The sequence below is a fragment of the Triticum aestivum genome, chromosome 4B (assembly GCF_018294505.1).
Source record: "Triticum aestivum cultivar Chinese Spring chromosome 4B, IWGSC CS RefSeq v2.1, whole genome shotgun sequence".
Lineage (NCBI taxonomy): Eukaryota > Viridiplantae > Streptophyta > Magnoliopsida > Poales > Poaceae > Triticum > Triticum aestivum.
Window position 1 is genome coordinate 393,499,898 of NC_057804.1, and position 24,750 is coordinate 393,524,647.

The following is a 24,750-nucleotide window of genomic DNA, read 5'->3' on the forward strand; positions in this document are numbered from 1 at the left end:
TACGTCCATTTTGCATCATGCTTTTATATCAATATTTATTGCATTATGGGCTGTTATTACACATTATATCTCAATACTTATGGCTATTCTCTCCTATTTTACAAGGTTTACCATGAAGAGGGGGGATGCCGGCAGCTGGAATTCTGGCTGGAAAAGGAGCAAACATTGGAAACCTATTCTGCACTGCTCCAAAAATCCCGAAACTCCATGAAACTTATTTTTGGAATTAATAAGAATTATTGAGTGGAAGAAACACCTCTGGGGGCCCACAACCTGGCCAGGAGCGTGGGGTGCGCTCCCACCCCTACTGGGCGTGCCCCCTGTCTCCTGGGCCCCCTGGTGGCCCCCGGTGTCCATCTTCTGCTATATGAAGGCTTTTACCCTGGGAAAAAAATCGTGGGCAAGCTTACGGGACGAAACTCCGCCGCCACAAGACGGAACCTTGGCGGAACCATTCTAGAGCTCTGGCAGAGCTGTTCTGCCGGGGACACTTCCTCCGAGAGGGGGAAATCATCACCATCGTCATCACCAACGATCCTCTCATTGGGAGGGGGTCAATCTCCATCAACATCTTCACCAGCACCATCTCCTCTCAAAACCCTAGTTCATCTCTTGTATCCGATCTTGTATCCAAACCACAAATTGGTACTTGTGGGTTGCTAGTAGTGTTGATTACTCCTTGTAGTTGATGCTAATTGGTTTACTTGGTGGAAGATCATATGTTCAGATCCTTAATGCATATTATTACTCCTCTGATTATGAACATGAATATGCTTTGTGAGTAGTTACGTTTGTTCTTGAGGACATGGGTGAAGTCTTGCTATTAGTAGTCATGTGAATTTGGTATTCGTTCGATATTTTGATGAGATGTATGTTGTCTTTTCCTCTAGTGGTGTTATGTGAATGTCGACTACATGACACTTCACCATTATTTGGGCCTAGAGGAAGGCATTGGGAAGTAATAAGTAGATGATGGGTTGCTAGAGTGACAGAAGCTTAAACCCTAGTTTATGCATAGCTTCGTTAGGGGTTGATTTGGATCCATATGTTTAATGTTGTGGTTAGGTTTACCTTAATACTTCTTTTGTAGTTGCGGACGCTTGCAATAGGGGTTAATCATAAGTGGGATGCTTGTCCAAGTAAGGGAAGTACCCAAGCACCGGTCCACCCACATATCAAATTATCAAAGTACCAAACGTAAATCATATGAACGTGATGAAAACTACCTTGACGATAATTCCCATGTGTCCTTGGGAGCTCTTTTCTCATTATAAGAAATTGTCCAGGCTTATACTTTGTTACGAAAGGATTGGGCCACCTTGCTGCACTTTATTTACTTTCATTGCTTGTTACTCATTACAATTTATCTTATCACAAAACTATCTATTACCTACAATTTCAGTGCTTGCAGAGAAAACCTTACTGAAAACCGCTTATCATTTCCTTCTGCTCCTCATTGGGTTCGACACTCTTACTTATCGAAAGGACTACGATAGATCCCCTACACTTGTGGGTCATCATACCCCCGCTGACGGACTTGCTGTACGCGCCAAGAAGACGCCCCTACATGTTTCCCTCGCCAGCCTGGGCGTCGAGGCAACACGAGTCCAAAGCTCTTTGCGAGCCACCCCGGAGCTTCACCGACGTCTTCAACAATGACATCCACCGGGTACAACAAACATCTCAGGGGCACGATTACGCTAACCATGGACCGCGGGTAAACCAAGCCACGGTAACAGCCATGGACCTCGGGATGACGGCCCCGCTGCAGGTGGACGCGATGCGCTGGGAGCTGCATGGGGGGATCCTGGCGCCAGGGCCTCCCCCGCGCCACTTGGAGCAAGGCGCTGCCACGACGGCGGCGCGTGATACGTCCATTTCGCATCATGCTTTTATATCAATATTTATTGCATTATGGGCTGTTGTTACGCGTTATATCAGAATACTCATGCCTTTTCTCTCTTATTTTATAAGGTTTACATGAAGAGGGAGAATGCTGGCAGCTGGAATTCTGGACTAGAAAAGGAGCAAATATTGTAGACCTATTCTGCACAACTCCAAAAGTCCTGAAACGTCACGGAGATCAGTTTTGGAATATATTAAAAATATTGGGCGAAGAAAGCACCAGAGGGGGGCCACCAGTCAACCACGAGGGTGGAGGGCGCGCCCTACCCCCTGGGCGCGCCCCTGCCTCGTGGGCCCCCTGGCAGGCCCCTGACTCCCATCTTCTGCTATATGGTGTATTTTTCCCTGGAAAAAAATCATAGAGAAGCTTTCGGGATGAAGCGCCGCCGTCTCGAGGCGGAACCTGGGCAGGACTAATCTAGGGCTCTAGTGGAGCTGTTCTACCGGGCAAACATCCCTCCGGGAGGGGAAATCACCGCCATCGTCATCACCCTCGATCCTCTCATCGAGACGGGGTCAGTATCCATCAACATCTTCACTAGCACCATCTCCTCACAAACCCTAGTTAATCTCATGTATCTGATCATTGTCTCAAAACCTCAGATTGGTACATGTGGGTTGCTAGTAGTGTTGATTACTCCTTGTAGTTGATGCTAGTTGGTTTATTCAATGGAAGATCATATGTTCAGATCCTTAATGCTTATTAATACCCCTCTGATTATGAACATTAATATGATTTGTGAGTAGTTACATTTGTTCTTGAGGACATGGCAGAAGTCTTGTTATAAGTAATCATGTGAATTCAGTATTCGTTCGATATTTTGATGAGATGTATGTTGCCTCTCCTCTAGTGGTGTTATGTGAACGTCAACTTCATGACACTTCACTGTGATTTGGGCCTAGGGGAAGACATTGGGAAGTAATAAGTAGATGGTGGGTTGCTAGAGTGACAGAAGCTTAAACCCTAGTTTATGTGTTGCTTCATAAGGGGCTGATTTGGATCCATATGTTTCATGCTATGGTTAGGTTTACCTTAATTCTTCTTTAGTAGTTGCGGATGCTTGTGAGAGTGGTTAATCATAAGTGGGAGGCTTGTCCAAGTAAGGACAACACCCAAGCACCGGTCCACCCACATATCAAATTATCAAAGTAATGAATGTGAATCATATGAGCATGATGAAAACTAGCTCGACAATAATTCCCATGTGTCCTCGGGAGCACTTTGATTTATATAAGAGTTCGCCCAGGCTTGTCCTTTGCTAGAAAAAGGATTGGGCCACCTTGCTGCATCTTAGATACTCTTGTTACTTGTTTCCCGTTACGAATTATCTTATCACAAAACTAATTGTTACCAATAATTTCTGTGCTTGCAGAGAATACCTTACTAAAAACCGCTTGTCATTTCCTTATGCTCCTCGTTGGGTTTGACACTCTTACTTATAGAAAGGACTATGATCGACCCCCTATACTTGTGGATCATCAAGACTCTTTTCTGGCTCCGTTGCCAGGGAGTGAAGCGCCTTTGGTAAGTGGAATTTGGTAAGGAAACATTTATATAGTGTGCTGAAAGTTACTTCATGCTACGTCTCGAGCTTGCGTTGGTTTTCCCCGAAGAGGAGGGGGTGATGCAGCACAGTAGCGTAAGTATTTTCCCTTAGTTTTTGAGAACCAAGGTATCAATCCAGTAGGAGGTCACGCGCAAGTCCCTTGTACCTGCACAAAACGATAGCAACTCGCAACCAATGCTTAGGGGTTGTCAATCCCTTCACGGTCACTTACGAGAGTGAGATCTGATAGAGATAATATTTTTGGTATTTTTGGTATAAAGATGCAAAGTAAAAAGGTAAAAGCAAAACAAGTAAATAAAGTGATGGAGATTGATATGATGAGAATAGACCCGGGGGCCATAGGTTTCACTAGTGGCTTCTCTCAAGAGCATAAGTATTCTACGGTGGGTGAACAAATTACTGTTGAGCAATTGATAGAATTGAGCATAGTTATGAGGTTATCTAGGTATGATCATGTATATAGGCATCACGTCCGTGACAAGTAGATCGAAACGATTCTGCATCTACTACTATTACTCCACTCGTCGACCGCTATCCAGCATGCATCTAGAGTATTAAGTTAAAAATAGAGTAACGCCTTAAGCAAGATGACATGATGTAGAGGAATAAATTCATGCAATATGATAAATACCCCATCTTGTTATCCTTGATGGCAACAATACAATACGTGCCTTGCAACTCTTTCTGTCACTGAGTAAGGACACCGCAAGATTCAACCCAAAGCCATGCACTTCTCCCATTGCAAGAACTACCAATCTAGTCGGCCAAACCAAACGGATAATTCGAAGAGACTTGCAAAGATAACTCAATCATACATAAAATAATTCAGAGAAGATTCAAATATTATTCATAGATAAGCTGGATCATAAACCCACAATTGATCGGTCTCAACAAACACATCACAAAAAGAAGATTACATCGAATAGATCTCCACGAGAGAGGGGGAGAACATTGTATTGAGATCCAAAAAGAGAGAAGAAGCCATCTAGCTACTAACTATTGACCCGAAGGTCTGAAGTAAACTACTCACACTTCATCGGAGGGGCTATGGTGTTGATGTAGAAGCCCTCCATGGTGGATGCCCTCTCCGGCGGAGCTCCAGAACAGGCCCCAAGATGGGATCTTGTGGATACAGGAAGTTGCGGCGGTGGAATTAGGTTTTTGGCTCCCTTTCGGGTCTATTGGGGCTACGTAGGTATATATAGGAGGAAGGAGTACGTCGGTGGAGCTCCGAGGGGCCCACGAGGTAGGGGGCGCGCCTAGGGGGGCGTGCCCTCCACCCTCGTGACCTCCCCGGAAGCTTCTTGGAGTAGGATCCAAGTCTCCTGGATCACATTCGGTGAGAAGATCACGTTCCTGAAGGTTTCATTCCGTTTGGACTCCGTTTGATATTCCGTTTCTTCGAAACACTGAAATAGGCAAAAAAACAGCAATTCTGGGTTGGGCCTCCGGTTAATAGGTTAGTCCCAAAAATAATATAAAAGTGGAAAATAAAGCCCAGTATAGTCCAAAACAGTAGATAAAGTAGCATGGAGCAATCAAAAATTATAGATACGTTGGAGACGTATCAGGCATCCCCAAGCTTAATTCCTACTCGTCCTCAAGTAGGTAAATGATAAAAAGAAGAATTTTTGATGCGGAGTGATACTTTGGCATAATTTCAATGTAAATCTTCTTAATCATGGCATGGATATTCAGATCCGAAAGATTCAAGATAAATGTTCATATTGACATAAAAATTATAATACTTCAAGCATACTAATCAAGCAATTAGGTCATCTCAAAATAACATGGCCAAAGAAAGTTCATCCCTACAAAATCATATGGTTAGGCTATGCTTCATTTTCATCACACAAAGATGTTCCCAACTTCTATACCCCCGATGACAAGCCAAGCAATTGTTTCATGCTCAAATAATCTCAAACTTTTTCAACCTTCACGCAATACATGAGCGCGAGTCATGGATATAGCACTATGGGTGGAATAGAATATGATGATGGGGATTGTGTGAGAAGACAAAAAAGGAGAAAGTCTCATATTGACGAGGATAATCAACGGGCTATGGAGATGCCCATCAATTGATGTCAACATGAGGAGTAGGGATTTCCATGCAACGGATGCACTAGAGCTATGAATGCTAAAACTAAGTGGGTGTGCATCCAACTTGCTTGCTCACGAAGACCTAGGGCACTTTGAGGAAGCCCATCATTGGAATATACAAGCCAAGTTCTATAATGAAAAATTCCCCACTAGTATAAACAAGACAATTTATGAGACTCACTATATGAAAAACATGGTGCTACTTTGAAGCACAAATATATGAGACTCACTACATGAAGAACAAGGTGCTACTTTGAAGCACAAGTGTGGTAAAAGGATAGTAACATTGCCCCTTCTCTCTTTTTCTCTCATTTTTTTATTATATTTTTTTGGTGGGCTTCTTTGGCCTCTTTTTTTTCTCTTTTTTTTATTTTTTTTATTTGGGCTTCTTTGGCCTCTTTTTGTTTGTAAAGTTCGGAGTCTCATCCCGACTTGTGGGGGAATCATAGTCTCCATCATCCTTTTCCTCACTAGGGCAATGCTCTAATAATGATGATCATCACACTATTATTTTTCTTACAACTCGATATTTAGAACAAAGATATGACTCTATATGAATGCCTACGGTGGTGTACCAGGATGGTGCAATGAATCAAGAGTGACATGTATGAAAAATAATGCATGGTGGCTTTGCCACAAATACGATGTCAACTACATGATCATGCAATGGCAATATGACAAAAGTAAAGTATGTCATGATAATGATGATGGAACTTGCATGGCAATATATCTCAGAATGGCTATGGAAATGCCATAATAGGTAGGTATGGTGGCTGTTTTGAGGAAGATATAAGGAGGTTTATGTGTGAAAGAGCGTATCATATCACGGGGTTTGGATGCACCAGTGAAGTTTGCTCCAACTCTCAATGTGAGAAAGGGCGATGCACGGTACCGAAGAGGCTAGCAAATGCGGAAAGGTAAAAGTGTGTATGATCCATGGACTCAACATTAGTCAAAAGAACTCATATACTTATTGCAAAAATCTATAAGCCATCAAAAATCAAGTACTATGCACAATGCTCCTAGGGGGATAGATTGGTAGGAAAAGACCATCGCTCGTCCCCGACCGCCACTCATAAGGATGCACAAGCCAGGTACACTTCATGCTTCAAATTTGTTACACAACTTTACCCATACGTGCATGCTACGGGACTCACAAACTTCAACACAAGTATTTCTCAAATTCACAACTACTCAACTAGCACGACTTTGATATTATTACCTCCATATCTTAAAACAATTATTAAGCATTAGATTTATCTTAGTATTCAATTCACTCAAAAGAAAGTTTCACATATCTCGAACACTAAGTATATTAACATTAAGAAAATTACCATGCTATTAATGACTCTCAAAATAATCTAAGTGAAGCATGAGAGGTCAAGTTTCTTTAAAACAAATCCACCACCGTGCTCTAAAAGATCTAAGTGAAGCACTAGAGCAAAAAATTATCACGCTCAAAAGATATAAGTGAAGCACTATGAGCAAAACTATCAAGCTCAAAAGATATAAGTGAAGCACATAGAGTATTCTAACAAATTCCAAAACATGTATGGCTCTCTCAAAAGGTGTGTACAGCAAGGATGATTGTGGTAGACTAACAAGCAAAGACACAAATAATACAAGACGCTCCAAGCAAAACACATATCATGTGGTGAATAAAAATATAGCTCCAAGTAAATTACCGATGGAAGTGGACGAAAGAGGGGATGCCTTCCGGGGCATCCCCAAGCTTTGACTTTTTGGTGTCCTTGGATGATCTTGGGGGTGCCATGGGCATCCCCAAGCTTAGGCTCTTGCCACTCCTTGTTCCATAATCCATCAAAAGAATTCACCCAAAACTTGAAAACTTCACAACACAAAACTCAATAGAAATCTCGTGAGCTCCGTTAGAGAAAGAAAACAAAAGACTACTTCAACGTACTATAATGAACTCATTATTTATTCATATTGGTGTTAAACCTACTGTATTCCAACTTCTTTATGGATCATAAACTATTTTACTAGCCATAGATTCATCAAAATAAGCAAACAACACACACAAAACAGAATCTGTCAAAAACAGAACAGTCTGTAGTAATATGTAACTAACGCAAACTTCTGTAACTCTAAAAATTCTACAAAAGTAGGAAGTCCTGGAAAAAAAATTATTGATCACCAGCAAAAAGAATCAACGAAAAAGCACTCTCCAGTAAAAAATGGAAGCTAATCTCGTGAGCGCTAAAGTTTCTGTTTTTCAGCAGAATCAAATCAACTATCATCGTAGGTTATCCTATAGGTCCTACTTGGCACAAACACTAATTGAAACATAAAACCACATCCAAACATAAGCTAGATGGATTATTTATTGCTAACCAGCAAGGATAAATATTGGGTTGCCTCCCAACAAGCGCTTTTCTTTAAAGCCTTTTTAGCTAGGCATTGAGATTTCAATGATGCTCACATGAAAGACAAGAATTGAGGCACAACGAGAGCATCATAAAACATGTGACAAACACACTTAAGTCTAACATACTTCCTATGCATAGGCATATAAGCAAACAAATTTGCAAGGCAAACAAAAACTAGCATATGCAAGGAATGAGAAAGAGACGATAGCAATCTCAACATGACGAGAGGTAATTTAGTAACATGAAAATTTCTAAAACCATATTTTCCTCTCTCATAATAATTACATGTAGGATCATAAGAAAATTCAACAAAATAGCTATCACATAACATATTTTCAACACGATCCACATGCATGCAAAGTTGACACTCTTCCAAGATAGTGGGATTAACATTAACTAAAGTCATGACCTCTCCAAACCCACTTTTATCAAAAATACCATAAGATTGAACATTCTCCAGATATGTGGGATCTAAAGTTGACACTCTTCCAAACCTACTTTCAATAATATTGCAAACACTATTATCAATCTCATATTCATCATGGGGGTTAAATAAATTTTCGAGATCAAAAGAAGAATCACCCCAATCATGATCATTGCAACAAGTAGTAGTCATAGCAAAACTAGCATCCCCAAGCTTAGGGTTTTCCATATTATTAGCATAATTGACATCAAGAGGATTTATAGTAAAATCATTCCAATCATGCTTTTCATCGAAGGAACTACCAAGTATGGGTGCAATAGCAACGACCTCATGTTTAACATAAGGAACTATAGCAAATTCATCTTCATAAATATTGGCATCATGGCCACAAGAATAGCAAGCATCATGTTCATCAAGGGATATTTCAATCAAATCATCGGAATCATCATTATCTATAGATTCATGCATATCATTATTTTCTTCCAAAGCAACGGTCATTCTTTCAATAAACTCTTGGACATAGACATTATGAGCAAGGTTTTCATTGCAATATTTAAGTATGACGGAATTTTCAGATTTGTTGAGAGTAAAATCATACTTTTCAATCAAAAAAGCAACTTCATGAGCACCCTTAAAAACAAAAAATTATTCAATTTGTTCGATATCATAGTAACTATAAACACCCTTTGCATAAGAAGATAAGATTTCATTATTATTGAACTCACATAGGTAGGGAAGGTGTTTTTTAGGGTTCTTAGAGCAACAAGTAATATCACACATTTCACAAAGATTCAAAGCATAGCATAGCAACCTATTTAGATGATACCGTAAGAGTCTCCCCTTTTCAGACAAACGATAACACACAAAATAAAAATGCTCATCTAAAGATTTCCCATCAACTAGGCTAGTTGGGGTTTCAGCACGAGCACATAAGGATCGAAGATGATCCAAGTAGAACACTTTAAGTGGATCCATATCAATAGATTTTCAGCAAGCAAAGATGCAAGCATATAGGAGGCACAAGGAAACACAAACAAAGATACATACGGGAAGAAGGCAAACGGGAAAGAGAGGAGGAGATTGGGAAAGAGAGGCAAATAAAACGACAAGGGTGAAGTGGGGGAGAGGAAAACGAGAGGCAAATGGCAAATAATTAATGCGAGAGATAGGTATTGTGATGGGTACTTGGTATGTTGACTTTTGCGTAGGCCTCCCCGGCAACGGCGCCAGAAATCCTTCATGCTACGTCTCGATCTTGCGTTGGTTTTCCCCGAAGAGGAGGGGGTGATGCAGCACAGTAGCGTAAGTATTTCCCTCAGTTTCTGAGAACCAAGGTATCAATCCAGTAGGAGGTCACACGCAAGTCCCTCGTACCTGCACAAAACGATAGCAACTCGCAACCAATGCTTAGGGGTTGTCAATCCCTTCATGGTCACTTACAAGAGTGAGATCTGATAGAGATAATATTTTTGGTATTTTTGGTATAAAGATGCAAAGTAAAACAGGTAAAAGCAAAACAAGTAAATAAAGTGATGGAGATTGATATGATGAGAATAGACCCGGGGGCCATAGGTTTCACTAGTGGCTTCTCTCAAGAGCATAAGTATTCTACGGTGGGTGAACAAATTACTGTTGAGCAATTGATAGAATTGAGCATAGTTATGAGGTTATCTAGGTATGATCATGTATATAGGCATCACGTCCGTGACAAGTAGATCGAAATGATTCTGCATCTACTACTATTACTCCACTCATCGACCGCTATCCAGCATGCATCTAGAGTATTAAGTTAAAAACAGAGTAACGCCTTAAGCAAGATGACATGATGTAGAGGAATAAATTCATGCAATATGATAAATACCCCATCTTGTTATCCTCGATGGCAACAATACAATACGTGTCTTGCAACTCTTTCTGTCACTGAGTAAGGACACCGCAAGATTGAACCCAAAGCCATGCACTTCTCCCATTGCAAGAACTACCAATCTAGTCGGCCAAACCAAACAGATAATTCGAAGAGACTTGCAAAGATAACTCAATCATACATAAAAGAACTCATTGAAGATTCAAATATTATTCATAGATAAGCTGGATCATAAACCCACAATTCATCGGTCTCAAAAAACACACCGCAAAAAGAAGATTACATCGAATAGATCTCCACGAGAGAGGGGGAGAACATTGTATTGAGATCCAAAAAGAGAGAAGAAGCCATCTAGCTACTAACTATGGACCCGAAGGTCTGAAGTAAACTACTCACACTTCATCGGAGGGGCTATGGTGTTGATGTAGAAGCCCTCCGTGGTGGATGCCCTCTCTGGCGGAGCTCCGGAACAGGCCCCAAGATGGGATCTCGTGGATACCGGAAGTTGCGGTGGTAGAATTAGGTTTTTGGCTCCCTTTCTGGTCTATTGGGGGTACGTAGGTAAATATAGGAGGAAGGAGTACGTCGGTGGAGCTCTGAGGGGCCCACGAGGTAGGGGGCGCGCCCAGGGGGGCGCCCTCCACCCTCGTGACCTCCCCGGAAGCTTCTTGGAGTAGGGTCCAAGTCTCATGGATCACGTTCGGTGAGAAGATCACGTTCCCGAAGGTTTCATTCCGTTTGGACTCCGTTTGATATTCCGTTTCTTCGAAACACTAAAATAGGCAAAAAACAGCAATTCTGGGTTGGGTCTCCGGTTAATAGGTTCCCAAAAATAATATAAAAGTGGAAAATAAAGCCCAATATAGTCCAAAACAATAGATAAAGTGTCATGCAGCAATCAAAAATTATAGATACGTTGGAGACGTATCACTTCACTTGTTACTACAGAAAATAATCCTTTGAGGGTCTTGTCCGGGGTATCTTCACCCCAACCAGAAGAGCAAAGAGTTGCCTCTGAACCTACCAAACCTACTGAAAATGTTTACTTTGAAATTCCTTCGGGTATGATAGAGAAACTGCTAGCTAATCCCTATACAGGAGATGGAACATTACATCCCGATATGCACCTAATCTATGTGGATGAAGTTTGTGGATTATTTGAGATTGCAGGTATGCCCGAGGATGTTGTCAAGAAGAAGGTATTCCCTTTATCTTTGAAAGGAAAGGCATTGACATGGTATAGGCTATGTGATGATATTGGATCATGGAACTACAACCGATTGAAATTGGAATTTCATCAAAAGTTTTATCCTATGCATTTGGTACATCGTGATCGTAATTATATATATAATTTTTGGCCTCGTGAAGGAGAAAGTACCGCTCAAGCTTGGGGGAGGCTTAACTCAATGTTATATTCATGCCCAATCATGAGCTCTCAAGAGAAATTATTATCCAAAATATTTATGCTCGGCTTTCTCATAATGATCGCTCCATGCTCGATACTTCTTGTACTGGTTCTTTTATGATGAAGACTATTGAATTCAAATGAGATTTATTGGAAATAATTAAACGCAACTCTGAAGATTGGGGACTCGACGAAGGTAAGGAGTCAGGTATAGCCCCTAAGTTTGATTGTGTTAAATCTTTTATGGATACTAATGCTTTCTGTGAATTTAGCACTAAATGTGGACTTGACTCTGAGATAGTAGCTTCTTTTTGTGAATCATTTGCTACTCATGTTGATCTCCCTAAGGAGAAGTGGTTTAAATATCATCCTCCCATTGAAGTGAAAGTAGTAGAACCTATTAAATTTGAAGAAAAAACTATTACTTATAATGTTGATCCTATTGTTCCTAACGCTTATATTGAGAAACCACCTTTTCTTGTTAGAATAAAGGATCATGCTAAAACTTCAACTGTGGTTCATAAGAGTAATACTAGAACACCTACACCTCCTGAGCAAATTAAAGTTGAACCTGGTATTGCTATGGTCAAAGATCTCTTGGTCGATAATATTGTTGGGCATGTTATTTATTTCTATGATGAAGCTGCCAGAATTGCTAAACCCGATACTAAAGGTAAACATAGACATGTTGTTGGCATGCCTGTTGTTTCTGTTAAAATAGGAGATCATTTTTATCATGGCTTATGTGATATGGGTTCTAGTGTGAGTGCAATACCTCATTCCTTATACAAAGAAATTATGCATGATATTGCACCTGCTGAGATAGAAGATATTGATGTTACTTTTAAGCTTGCCAATAGAGATACTATTTCACCAATTGAGATTGTTAGAGATGTTGAAGTCTTGTGTGGAAAATTAAATATCCTACTGATTTTCTTGTTCTTGGTTCCCCACAAGATGACTTTTGTCCCATTATATTTGGTAGACCCTTCTTGAATACTGTTAATGCTAAGGTAGACTGCAAAAAGTATATTGTTACTGTTGGTTTAGGGGATATGTCTCATGATTTTAATTTTGCTAAATTTCCTAGACAACCCCATGATAAAGAATTTCCTAGTAAAGATGAAACTATTGGTCTTGCTTCTATTGCCATGCCTCCTAATGATCCTTTAGAACAATATTTGCTAGACCATGAAAATGATATGTTTATGAATGAAAGAAGGGAAATAGATGAAGTATTCTTTAATCAAGGACCTATTTTGAAACACAATTTACCTGTTGAGATACTCGGAGATCCTCCTCCACCCAAGGGAGATCCCATGTTTGAGCTTAAACAATTACCTGATACTCTTAAATATGCTTATCTTGATGAAAAGAAGATATATCATGTTATTATTAGTGCTAACCTTTCAGAGCATGAAGAAGAAAAATTATTGAAAACTCTGAAGAAGCACCGTGCTGCCATTGGATATACTCTTGATGATCTTAAGGGCATTAGTCCCACTCTATGCCAACACATAATAAAATTGTCTTTCTAAACCAGTTGTTGATGATCAACGACGGTTAAATCCTAAGATGAAAGAAGTGGAAAGAAATGAAATACTAAAGCTTCTGGAGGCATGTATAATTTATCCTATTGCTGATAGTCAGTGGGTAAGTCCTGTTCATTGTGTCCCTAAGAAGGGAGGTATTACTGTTGTTCCTAACGATAAGAATGAATTGATCCCACAAAGAATTGTTACATGTCATAGAATGGTAACTGATTTCCACAAATTAAATAAAGCTACTAGAAAAGATCATTACCCTCTACCTTTTATTGATCAAATGCTAGAAAGACTATCCAAACATACACATTTTTGCTTCCTAGATGGGTATTCTGGTTTCTCTCAAATACCTGTGTCAAAAGAGGATCAAGAAAAGACCCCTCTTACTTGCCCTTTCAGTACTTTTGATTATAGACGTATGTATTTTGGTTTATGTAATGCACCTGCTACCTTTCAAAGGTGTATGACTGCTATATTCTCTGACTTTTGTGAAAAGATTGTTGAGGTTTTCATGGATGATTTCTCCGTTTACGGAACTTCTTTTGTTGAATTCTTAATCAACCTTGATCGAGTTCTGCAGAGATGTGAAGAAACTAATCTTGTCCTGAATTGGGAGAAGTGCCACTTTATGGTTAATGAAGGTATTGTCTTGGGGCATAAAATTTCTGAAAGAGGTATCGAAGTTGATAAGCTAAAGTATATGCTATTGAAAAGATGTCGTGTCCTAAAGATATCAAAGGTATAAGAAGTTTCCTTGGTCATGCTGGTTTCTATAGGGGGTTTATTAAAGCCTTCTCTGAAATTTCTAGGCCTCTCACTAATCTCTTGCAAAAAGATGTTCCATTTGTTTTTTATGATGGTTGTGTCGAAGCATTTGAAATACTTAAGAAAGTCTTGATTTCCGCACCTATTGTTCAGCTACCTGATTGGAATTTACCCTTTGAAATTATATGTGATGCTAATGATTATGTTGTTGGTGTTGTTCTAGGACAAAGAGTTAATAAGAAATTAAATGTTATCCAGTATGCTAGTAAAACTCTAGACGGTGCCCAGAGAAATTATGCTACCATTGAAAAGAATTTTTAGCAGTTGTATTTGCTTGTGATAAGTTTAGACCATATATTGTTGATTCCAAAGTAACTGTTCACACTGATCATGCTGCTATTAAATATCTTATGGAAAAGAAAGATGCTAAACCTGGTCTTATTAGGTGGGTTCTCTTGCTACAAGAATTTGATTTGCATATTATTGATCGAAAGGGGGTTGAGAACCCTGTTGCAGACAACTTGTCGAGGTTAGAGAATGTTCTTGATAACCGACTACCTATTGATGATAGCTTTCTGGATGAACAATTAGCTGTCATAAATGCTTCTCGTACTTCTCCATGGTATGCTAATTATGCTAATTATATTGTTGCTAAATTTATACCACCTAGTTTCTCATACCAACAAAAGAAAAAGTTCTCTATGATTTAAGACATTACTTTTGGGATGACCCACACCTTTATAAAGGAGTAGATGGTGTTATTAGACGTTGTGTACCTGAGCATGAACAAGAACATATACTACGCTAGTGTCACTCCGAGGCTTACGGAGGACACCACGTTGGAGATAGAACTGCACATAAGGTATTGCAATCCGGTTTTTATTGGCCTACTCTCTTCAAAGATGCTCGTAAGTTTGTCTTGTCTTGTGATGAATGTCAAAAAATTGCTAATATTAGTAGACGTCAAGAAATGCCTATGAATTATTCACTTGTTATTGAACCATTTGATGTTTGGGGCTTTGATTATATGGGACCTTTTCCTTCATCCAATGGGTATACACATATTTTAGTTGTTGTTGATTATGTTACTAAGTGGGTAGAAGCTATTCCAACTAGTAGTGCTGATCATAACACTTCTATTAAGATGCTTAAAGAAGTTATTTTTCTGAGGTTTGGAGTCCCCAGATATTTAATGACTGAAGGTGGCTCACGTTTTATTCATGGTGATTTTCGTAAAATGCTTGCTAAGTATGTTGTTAATCATAGAATTGCATCTCCATATCATCCTCAGTCTAGTGGTCAAGTAGAATTGAGTGATAGAGAGATTAAATTGATTTTGCAAAAGACTATTAATAGATCTTGAAAGAATTGGTCCAAGAAACTTGATGATGCATTATGGGCCTATAGAACTACTTATAAAAATCCTATGGGTATGTCTCGAGGCAGAACCTTGGCAGGACCAATCTAGGGCTCAAGTGGAGCTGTTCTACTGGGGAAACATCCCTCTGGGAGGGGGAAATCACCGCCATCATCATCACCATCGATCCTCTCATCAAGAGGGGGTCAATCTCCATCAACATCTTCACCAGCACCATCTCCTCTCAAACCCTAGTTCATCTCTTGTATCCAATCTTTGTCTCAAAACCTCAGATTAGTACCTGTGGGTTGCTAGTAGTGTTGATTACTCCTTGTAGTTGATGCTAGTTGGTTTATTCGATGGAAGATCATATGTTTAGATCCTCAATGATTATTAATACCCCTCTGATTATGAACATGAATATGATTTGTGAGTGGTTACGTTTGTTCCTGAGGACATGGGAGAAGTCTTGTTATAAGTAATCATGTGAATTTGGTATTCCTTCGATATTTTGATGAGATGTATGTTGTCTCTCCTCTAGTGGTGTTATGTGAACGCTGACTACATGACACTTCACCATGATTTGGGCCTGGGGGAAGGCATTGGGAAGTAATAAGTAGATGATGGGTTGCTAGAGTGACGGGAGCTTAAATCCTAGTTTATGCGTTGCTTCGTAAGCGGCTGATTTGGATCCATATGTTTCATGCGATATGTCGTGGAATTAACACATCAGATGTCCTCATGAAAGGACTTAGTCGTGAAGCCATCACAACGGGTTAGCTTGAAGGGGTTAAACCGGACAAGGGACACGGGAGTTTATACTAGTTCGGCCCCTTCGATGAAGGTAAAAGCCTACGTCTAGTTGTGATGGGATTGATTGGGTTCCGATGACCAGGGAGCGAAATACGCTTGCCTGAGTCTCGAGTTGTTGTCTGTTATCCCTGAACCACCGCCGGGTCGTCCCTTTATATACACAGGTTGACGCCCGACCGGTCTACAGAGCCCCGAGGCCGACTCATACAAAGTGTCCGGCTCGGTCTCTCCTTTCCTAACTTATATTACAAGTTTACATAGTCATGGCGGTTTACCACTACAGGCCCTAATCCGCCTTTGGGTTGCGGGCTTCTAAGCTTCATTAGTAAAACACCGTCTTCTCGATCTTCATGGGCTTCGGCATAGTCGAGGGTGGACCGGGCCCTCCTGGCCGGTTTACACTCAGTAGCTATATCCTCAACATTAGGCCCCAGATTGATTTGAATTTGTTCATGTCAATCTTCAATCTTTCAAAGATATCTTGTAGGCGTCCTCTTATATTTTCGTAAACCGCCATATTGTCTTCTCCTGTAAATTTTGTAAACCGCCTTGACGTCATCTTCTGAACACAGCAACGGTCCATCATGACATCATCTCTGTATAAAAAAGATTAAAAAGATTCCCTTCTTTTAATGGTTATCCCGAAAATCGAGGCGACAGGCACACCCATTCTGGCGCTTCAAGCTCCTTGATTCTCGCACCTGCCGTTTATTCTTTCCTCTATAAATAAGGCCCGAGGGCCCTTCTCTCTTTTCCCCTTTTGTGCCTTCTTCTTCCTTGCGACGCCCAAGCTCTGAAGCTCCGTCGCCGTCCGCGACCCTTGAGAACTGCATCGACAAAGGCCGCTGCATCAACCTGAAACGGATCAGAAACTCGTCGCACCCCTCTGCAGTAAATCTGCAGTGGTAAGTTTCCTCTTTCCTTCATCTTTAGATCTATATTTAGGGTTCGCGAGCTCATCTGTACAGTTCTTCATTCTTCCTCTTCGTCCTTCCTTCTGCCACGGTAGTTTTGATCCAATAGTAGTGTAGATCTCATGCGGTAGTTATTCCGCATCCATTTTTAATGCTTAGTAGATCTTCCTTTTCTTTTGTAGAGTATACGACCTTCCCTGTTCTTCTTAACACCTTTAGAGATCACAGAAAAAATTGCTTTACATATGTGCGGTAGATCCAAATAAATTTGAGCATTGTGTGAAACCTGTTTCTGTCAACACTTAGTAGAAATCTTGAATCTTGGCCCTTCTGCCTATGGGCGGTTTAACCTTTGATAGCCAATCCGCCATATATCATTAGCCCTCTCTTAAACCGCCAACTGAACCTTGTATAATATTTTTCCGGTTTACCACTGAATTATACACTTTAAACCGTTTAAATTGTAAACCGGCATTTATTTTTCCTTTCAGTTCCCCCCTTCTGGGATGTCGAAACAATATTCTGCCTGCAACTGGGTTCCGTCCCGGATCACGGAAACTCAAATCAATGGTTACGTCACCACAGGCGCCTTAGCCTCAAAAAGGGTTCTCCATTTGCGAGTTCCAGAATCAAAATGCCCACCTGAGCCTCAAGATGGAGAGGTGATTGTATTTATGCAACACTTAGACCGGGGATTCAGTCTGCCCGGATCAAGAAATTTCCGGGATGTCCTCGCAAGCTTCCAACTCCATCCACGAGATATTGGTCTGAATTCTGTGTCCAATATATGCAACTTTCAAGTATTCTGCGAAGTCTATCTTCAAGAAGAGCCAACCGTGGAGCTGTTCCGGGACTTTTTCATCTGAACCGCCGTACAGAATTCTCAAACGGTCCCAACACAGAACTTGGTGGCGTGTCAACTCAGAAAAGGAAAGAAGTTGACTTCCCTCATGCAAAACATCATAGCCATCCTAAAGATTGGAACCAGACCTGGTTTTACTGCTGGAACACTGCCCCTGATGGATAAAATCCCTTGCCGGGTTATCGCCCTCATCGGCTTAGCAACGGCCACCCATTGCCTTCATGTTTGACCGCCGCAGAACAGAAGAACTTTGCACCTCAACTCGCCAAGCTCAGGGCTCTTATGGCCAACGATTTGATTTGCATTGATCTTGTCAGCTGCTGGGTTTCTTGGGGCATTTTTCCTTTAAGCCGCCACCCCGGATTGATGCATGAATATACTGGCAATGTCAACGACCCTCAACGATATCACGAAATAGTAATGACCGATCTTGAAATTACCGAATGTGTGAAGAAAATGCTTGATGAACCGATCTCTGCATGCAGTCAAACCGGGTTGCCTCCGTTTTGCGTATCCAATAAACCGCCAGTGGTAAAGTTCATCTGAATACTGACTTGCCTTCATATAAACTCTATACTAACCTTTCCTTGTCTTAATTTAAGGCTAATAGCTCCTTTTGGAAACGGACTAAACCGGCCCGGGCTCCTCGTGCAAAGACCAAGACCACCAAGAAAGCTGGCAAGAAGAAAACCACCGAGTCTTCTGATCCGCCAGAAGATGAGGAATCAGATGCTGAGGTAGAACTTGACTCACTTGGTTCCTTTTTCGTACATCTTATTGACAATGACTATTCTCCGGATGATGTTGAGGCCAGCCATGCAGAACATGTTGAGGTAATCCTTCTTTTTTCTTCCGATTTAGATCTTGTACCGGTTCAAAGAATTCGTCGCACAGTCCGGAAAGTAAAACAATCTCACTCCCTTGCTCATTTGTATCCAAAATTTTCTTTGAAGACAAAGCAAGTTGAAGAACGTCGCACAACCCGGCATAGTGGTCAACAAATCACTTCGTATGGTTTAGCTGATACGCCAAACCGGAAACGCCGTCTAGAGGTGACTTGTTCTCCTAAAAAATGTTATCCTTTGAAAGGTTTCCTCCGATGCCCTCTCAATCCGTCTGACCCAAATTACCAGGCTTCTTCCAACTCGTTTGGCAATTCATCAACCACTCAGCTGCCTCCTCTCAAAATCGTCGTTGGGTAAGTATATTACTCCTCGGTTTGTTTCTTTTATTTGTCGGTTTACCATGTTCTAACCTTTGATGTTGTAGCGCCAAGGCTCGATTAAGTAAGAAAGCCAAGACCAGCGACCCTACTAATGATGTTGATTCGGAGAAAACTCCAGGGCATCATGGCGAAGATCCTGAAGTTGCCATAGACAGCTCCGCCGGGCAAAACCAAGATGTTGATGCTAACCCGCCAAACGTTGAACCGAATGTAGAGGTTGATACTTCACATCCTCCTGCCCCTCCAAGTCCAACTGTTGATCAGCAGGCTTCAACTGAGGATCCACCAAGCCTTGCTAACAAACCGCCGAGCCCCGCTGCCAAAGCGCCAAGCCCCGTGAATGTCAATCCATCAAGCTCGGCCAAAGATGATGATGTTGTTGTTACTGGCACTGGGTATACCGCCCCTGGTAACCCGGTTGCTCTATCAAAGCATAGTGCCAAGGATGAATTCACTTCTATGAGCAAGGGGAAGGGGAAGACCGACTTGTTAGCGTATGTCGACCTCTCTGCTCAATACCTTCACTCCGGCTTCTTGAACCGGCTTTACACCAGCCGTGATTATGAAGCTGGTTTAGTAAACCTGATGAAGGAGCGCTATGAGGTAAACGGTTTGATCTTTGCTCTGTACCTTCATTGTATTGTAGCCCCCAAGGGCCGGTTTGTCTTTAGAAAGTCAAACCGGGACTTTGAATATTCCATACTGTGTTGTATGAACCTTCCTTGTGTATTTCTGATCAAACACACATTAGCCCCCAAGTGCCAGGATTAAAACTTGTATTAATCCTTGGGACTTCAACAATCAGCAGAAAAATGATCCGCATTAGCCCCCAAGTGCCAAGTGTATAACTGGTTATACGTTTGGGACTTTAGCAAAGATATTGACATGCTCTTCTTACTGTTGCAGAGTGAGATAAACCAACAAGTCTCGCAAATAGCTGACCTTCAAGAAAATCTGAAATCCCGACAAGCAGAAACCACCAAGGCCAAGGATGAATTGAAAACCGCCTTAACCACCATGGAGCAGCTCAAAGAGTGGTTCAAGTCCGAGTAGGCCAACTGGGATACCGAAAAGGCCGGATTGCTGAAGCGGGCGGAAGACGCTGAATCAGCTCTTAAACCGGTGACAGAAGAGCTTACTGGATTAAAGCGCCAAGTTAATGCCATGACCTCTGCAATTTTTGGTAAGTATTGTTTGCCAAGGCTTTATGAATATTTCGCTTTGAAATTTCTCCGGTTTAACATGAACTTCTTAAACCGCTATAGGTAGTCGCATTGCTCATCTGGGTTCTGATATGCGAAAGAAACTCAAGGCCGTGTATACACTGATTGAACAGCTGTATACCGGCGTCCAACGGGTTATCTGTGCTACTTCATATGACAATGCGGCTCCAACACTGATCAAGGACACGCTGGACCGGCTATCTATGATGCCAGCACAGATAGAAGAGTTGAAGCGATCCGCTGCCCGGGCTGGCACTTTATTAGCACTGACTCGAGCCAAGGCATGGATAGCTGATCTTGATCCGGCTGATATAGCCAAGGGCTTCCCCACTGCTTAAGAAAACGGCGAAGTATTTGACAACGACGCTCTTAGACGGGTAACAAGGGAGATGCGTCCTCTGGGGAGTCAGTTGGCAGAAGAGTCTAACCTGACGGTTCACCGATCCTTCTATGACGCAAACAACAGACGGGTTGAAGCTGTTATTCCTGAAGTGCAGAACCTTGTTCCCCCAATCCGTAAGCACACTTACGCCCCTGAGGTTGATCCGGCTGAGCTTATAAGTGAAGAGGCTGTCTTTCAGGCCTTAACCCGGATTGACTGGACCATCAATGACTTCCAGCCATTGGATGGGGAGGAGGAGGCTGAACCGACGCCAGACAACCCATCTACTTCACATCAACCCGGCGATGAAGCTTAATCCGTCAATCCAGTTGATATGTTAGAAATTGTCCGTTGTGAAACAATTCCATATTTTGGGCCTTTGAGTGCCTTGTAATAGGGTAGCAAAAACTATTTTGATCTGCTGCCATCGTACAGTAGGAGATACTTTATGTGATCCGCCATGTCAATGTCAATTTTGGTTTAGGTATCATAATATGCAATTCCTGTGTCTGCATAAAAAGAAAGAGGGTCCTGGCGGTTTATCGCCGGACGGGTCATAACGCCCAAGAAAAAGCCTGATTGATAATCAAACCATAAAAATATGAAATTATTCATACCTGTGATGTAATATCACTTTGTAGTTGGCTGGTCAACTTTGATTGTAATAAGGGTGAAAACCCAAATCTGCAATTCTTGTATAACTCCATCATGTGCTGATATAGTGAGTCATACCGGGTGACGATGCACACTAGATGATCAAAGCTGGTGACAGGTAGTCAAAGCCAGGCCGGGTTAACAAACTCCGGGTTAAGAATAATGGTTGTCAACGGGTAGTTGCAAACCAAGCCGGTTTAAAGAATACCGGGCTAATAAGATGATTGACCCGGCCAAGAAAATCGGTTTACATAAAATTCAGCAAAATGCAAATAAAACCGTGTAGTCGAGGCTTTTTGAGGGCTGCCAGGCCCAAATTCGAGGCTTTTTGTGGGCTGTGAGGCAGCTGAGTTGAACCATTTAAAAAAGCCTTTTAAGATGGACCTCCAACTAACCAATCACCGTTTTAACTTTGACAAGTGCAGGGTCTCAATGAGAGTAACTGTCAAACATTCGGAGGGCCATGCCAGGATGACCTGGATAGGAGTGTCTTACTTGATGAAGGCAGGTCAACCCGGGGTTTTAGGTAAATATACCAGGCTTCCAAGCCGTGGGTCGATACCCAGCTACAAGGGTCCATTCAAACTCCTTGGTATTTGACACAAAGAGCCCCCAAGTAACGTGATGAGTTGTGCTCATTGGGGGCCTATGTTTGAGTTGTGCATAGCATCCAAACTCTCTTTGGCCCCTTGGGTGTGAAGCTCCCAAGCTATGTTGTGGCGTGATAGCCGGTTTAACAGGTAGTACTCCACTTTGTCAGCTGAATCCCCCATGTAACTCAAAGGATATTTGAGAAAAAACAGCAGAGACCCTGCTTAAAGCAAGGATGCTGGTTTATTTATTGATCATAATATATACATTGTCGAAATATGTACATAAGAAGAGCCTATGGCTCAAGTGTAGTAAGGCCGGAGGAGAGCTATGTTCCACGGCCGCCGGGTCTCCTCCTCAGAGTTGCGTGAGTCATCTCAAACGTCAATGAGGTAGTATGATCCGTTGTGAAGATTCTTGCTGACCACAAAGGGCCCTTCCCAAGGGACTTTCAAGTTATTGATCATAATAACTTGTGCATGTCGGTCTGATCCTGGATGAGCCGGAGCACCAAGTCACCTTCTTGAAAGGTTCTTGTCCTAACCTGGCGGCTGTGATAATGTCGTAAGTCTTGTTGATGAACCGCTGATCAAGCCAGAGCCATATCCCGTTTCTCATCTAACAGGTCCAGTGCCTCTTGGCGAGCTTGCTCATTGTCTGCTTCAACATAATTAGCAACCCGGGGCGAGTCATGACGTATATCACTTGGGAGAACTGCCTCTGCCCCGTATACCATAAAGAAAGGCGTGTAACCTGTTGAGCGATTGGGGGTGGTGTTGATACTCCATAACACAGAAGGTAATTCTTCCACCCAACAACCCGGCGTCTGCTTCAAGGGAATCATGAGCCGGGGTTTAAGACCCTTCAAAATTTCTTGATTAGCCCGCTCTGCTTGACCGTTGGATTGAGGGTGCGCCACAGATGCTAGGTCAAGCTGGATGTGCTCTCTCTGACAGAAATCCTCCATCTCACCTTTGGATAGGTTGGTACCATTATCCGTGATAATACTGTGTGGAAAGCCAAAGCAGAAAATAATCTTTTTGAGAAATTGAACCGCCGTAGCTGCATCACACTTGCTAACAGGCTCCGCTTCAACCCACTTGGTGAATTTATCAACTGCCACCAACAGGTGGGTCTTCTTATCCTGGGAACGTTTAAAGGTCCCTACCATATCAAGCCCCCAAGTAGAAAAAGGCCAAGTGATAGGAATCATCCGTAGTTCCTGAGCCGGAACATGAGCTCTGCATGAAAATTTCTGACAAGCATCACATCGCTTTACCAGATCCTCCGCATCAGCATGAGGTGTCAACCAGTAAAACCCATGACGAAAAGCTTTTGCAACCAGGGACTTTGAACTGGCATGATGACCACAATCCCCTTCATGAATTTCCCATAGGATCTCTTGGCCTTCTTCCGAAGAAACACAACGCTGAAATATGCCTGAAACGCTACAGTGGTGTAACTCGCCATTATGAATAACCATGGACTTAGATCGCCGGACTATCTGTCGAGCCAGGCCTTTATCATTTGGTAGCTCACCCCGGTTCATATACGCCAGATATGGAACCGTCCAATCCGGTACAACGTGTAAAGCGGCCACCAACTGAGCCTCTGGAGCAGGAACAGCCAAATCCTCTTCTGTAGGCAACTTAACAGACGGATTATGCAAGATGTCTAAAAAGGTGTTAGGAGGTACCGGTTTACGCTGAGATCCAAGCCGGCTTAAAGCGTCTGCTACTTCGTTTTTGCGCCGATCGATATGCTCGACCTGGTACCCTTTGAAGTAACCCGCCACAATATCCACTTCACGCCTGTAAGCCGCCATGAGTGGATCTTTAGAATCGTAAGTACCGGAAACTTGCTGAGCCACCAGATCAGAATCTCCGAAACAACGAACTCGACTTAAATTCATCTCTTTGGCCACACGGAGACCACGGAGCAAAGCTTCGTACTCAGCTGCATTGTTAGTACAAGGGAACATCAAGCGGAGGACATAGCAAATTTTATCACCTCGAGGGGAAGTAAGGACAACTCCAGCCCCCGAGCCTTCCAACTGCCTGGATCCATCAAAATGAATAGTCCAGTGCGTATTGTCCGGTTTGTCTTCTGGTGCTTGCAACTCGGTCCAGTCATTGATAAAATCCACAAGGGCCTGAGATTTTATGGCTGTTCGAGGTACATACTTTAAACCGTGTGGACCAAGCTCGATTGCCCACTTTGCAACCCGGCCAGTTGCTTCCCTGTTTTTAATTATATCGCCCAAAGGAGCAGAACTAACCACTGTGATGGGATGGCCTTGAAAATATTGCTTAAGTTTTTGACTGGCCATAAAAACCCCGTACACCAACTTCTCCCAATGTGGATAGCATTGTTTTGACTCGATCAGGACTTCACTGATGTAGTATACAGGTCGTTGAACCAGATATTCCTTCCCATCTTCTTTACACTCAACCACAATTGCTACACTGACCGCTCGGGCATTGGCAGCCACGTATAACAGCAAAGGCTCATTATCAACTGGGGCTGCAAGAACCGGAGGTTCAACTAACTGCCGCTTTAGCTCCTCAAAAGCCGCATTGGCTGCATCACTCCAGACGAAATCATCCGTCTTTTTCAACATCTGATACAAAGGAATTGCCTTCTCTCCCAAACGACTGATAAACCGGCTAAGGGCCGCAATCCGACCTGCTAGACGCTGAACATCATTGATACACTTCGGTTTGGCCAGGGATGTGATTGCCTTAATCTTTTCCGGATTAGCCTC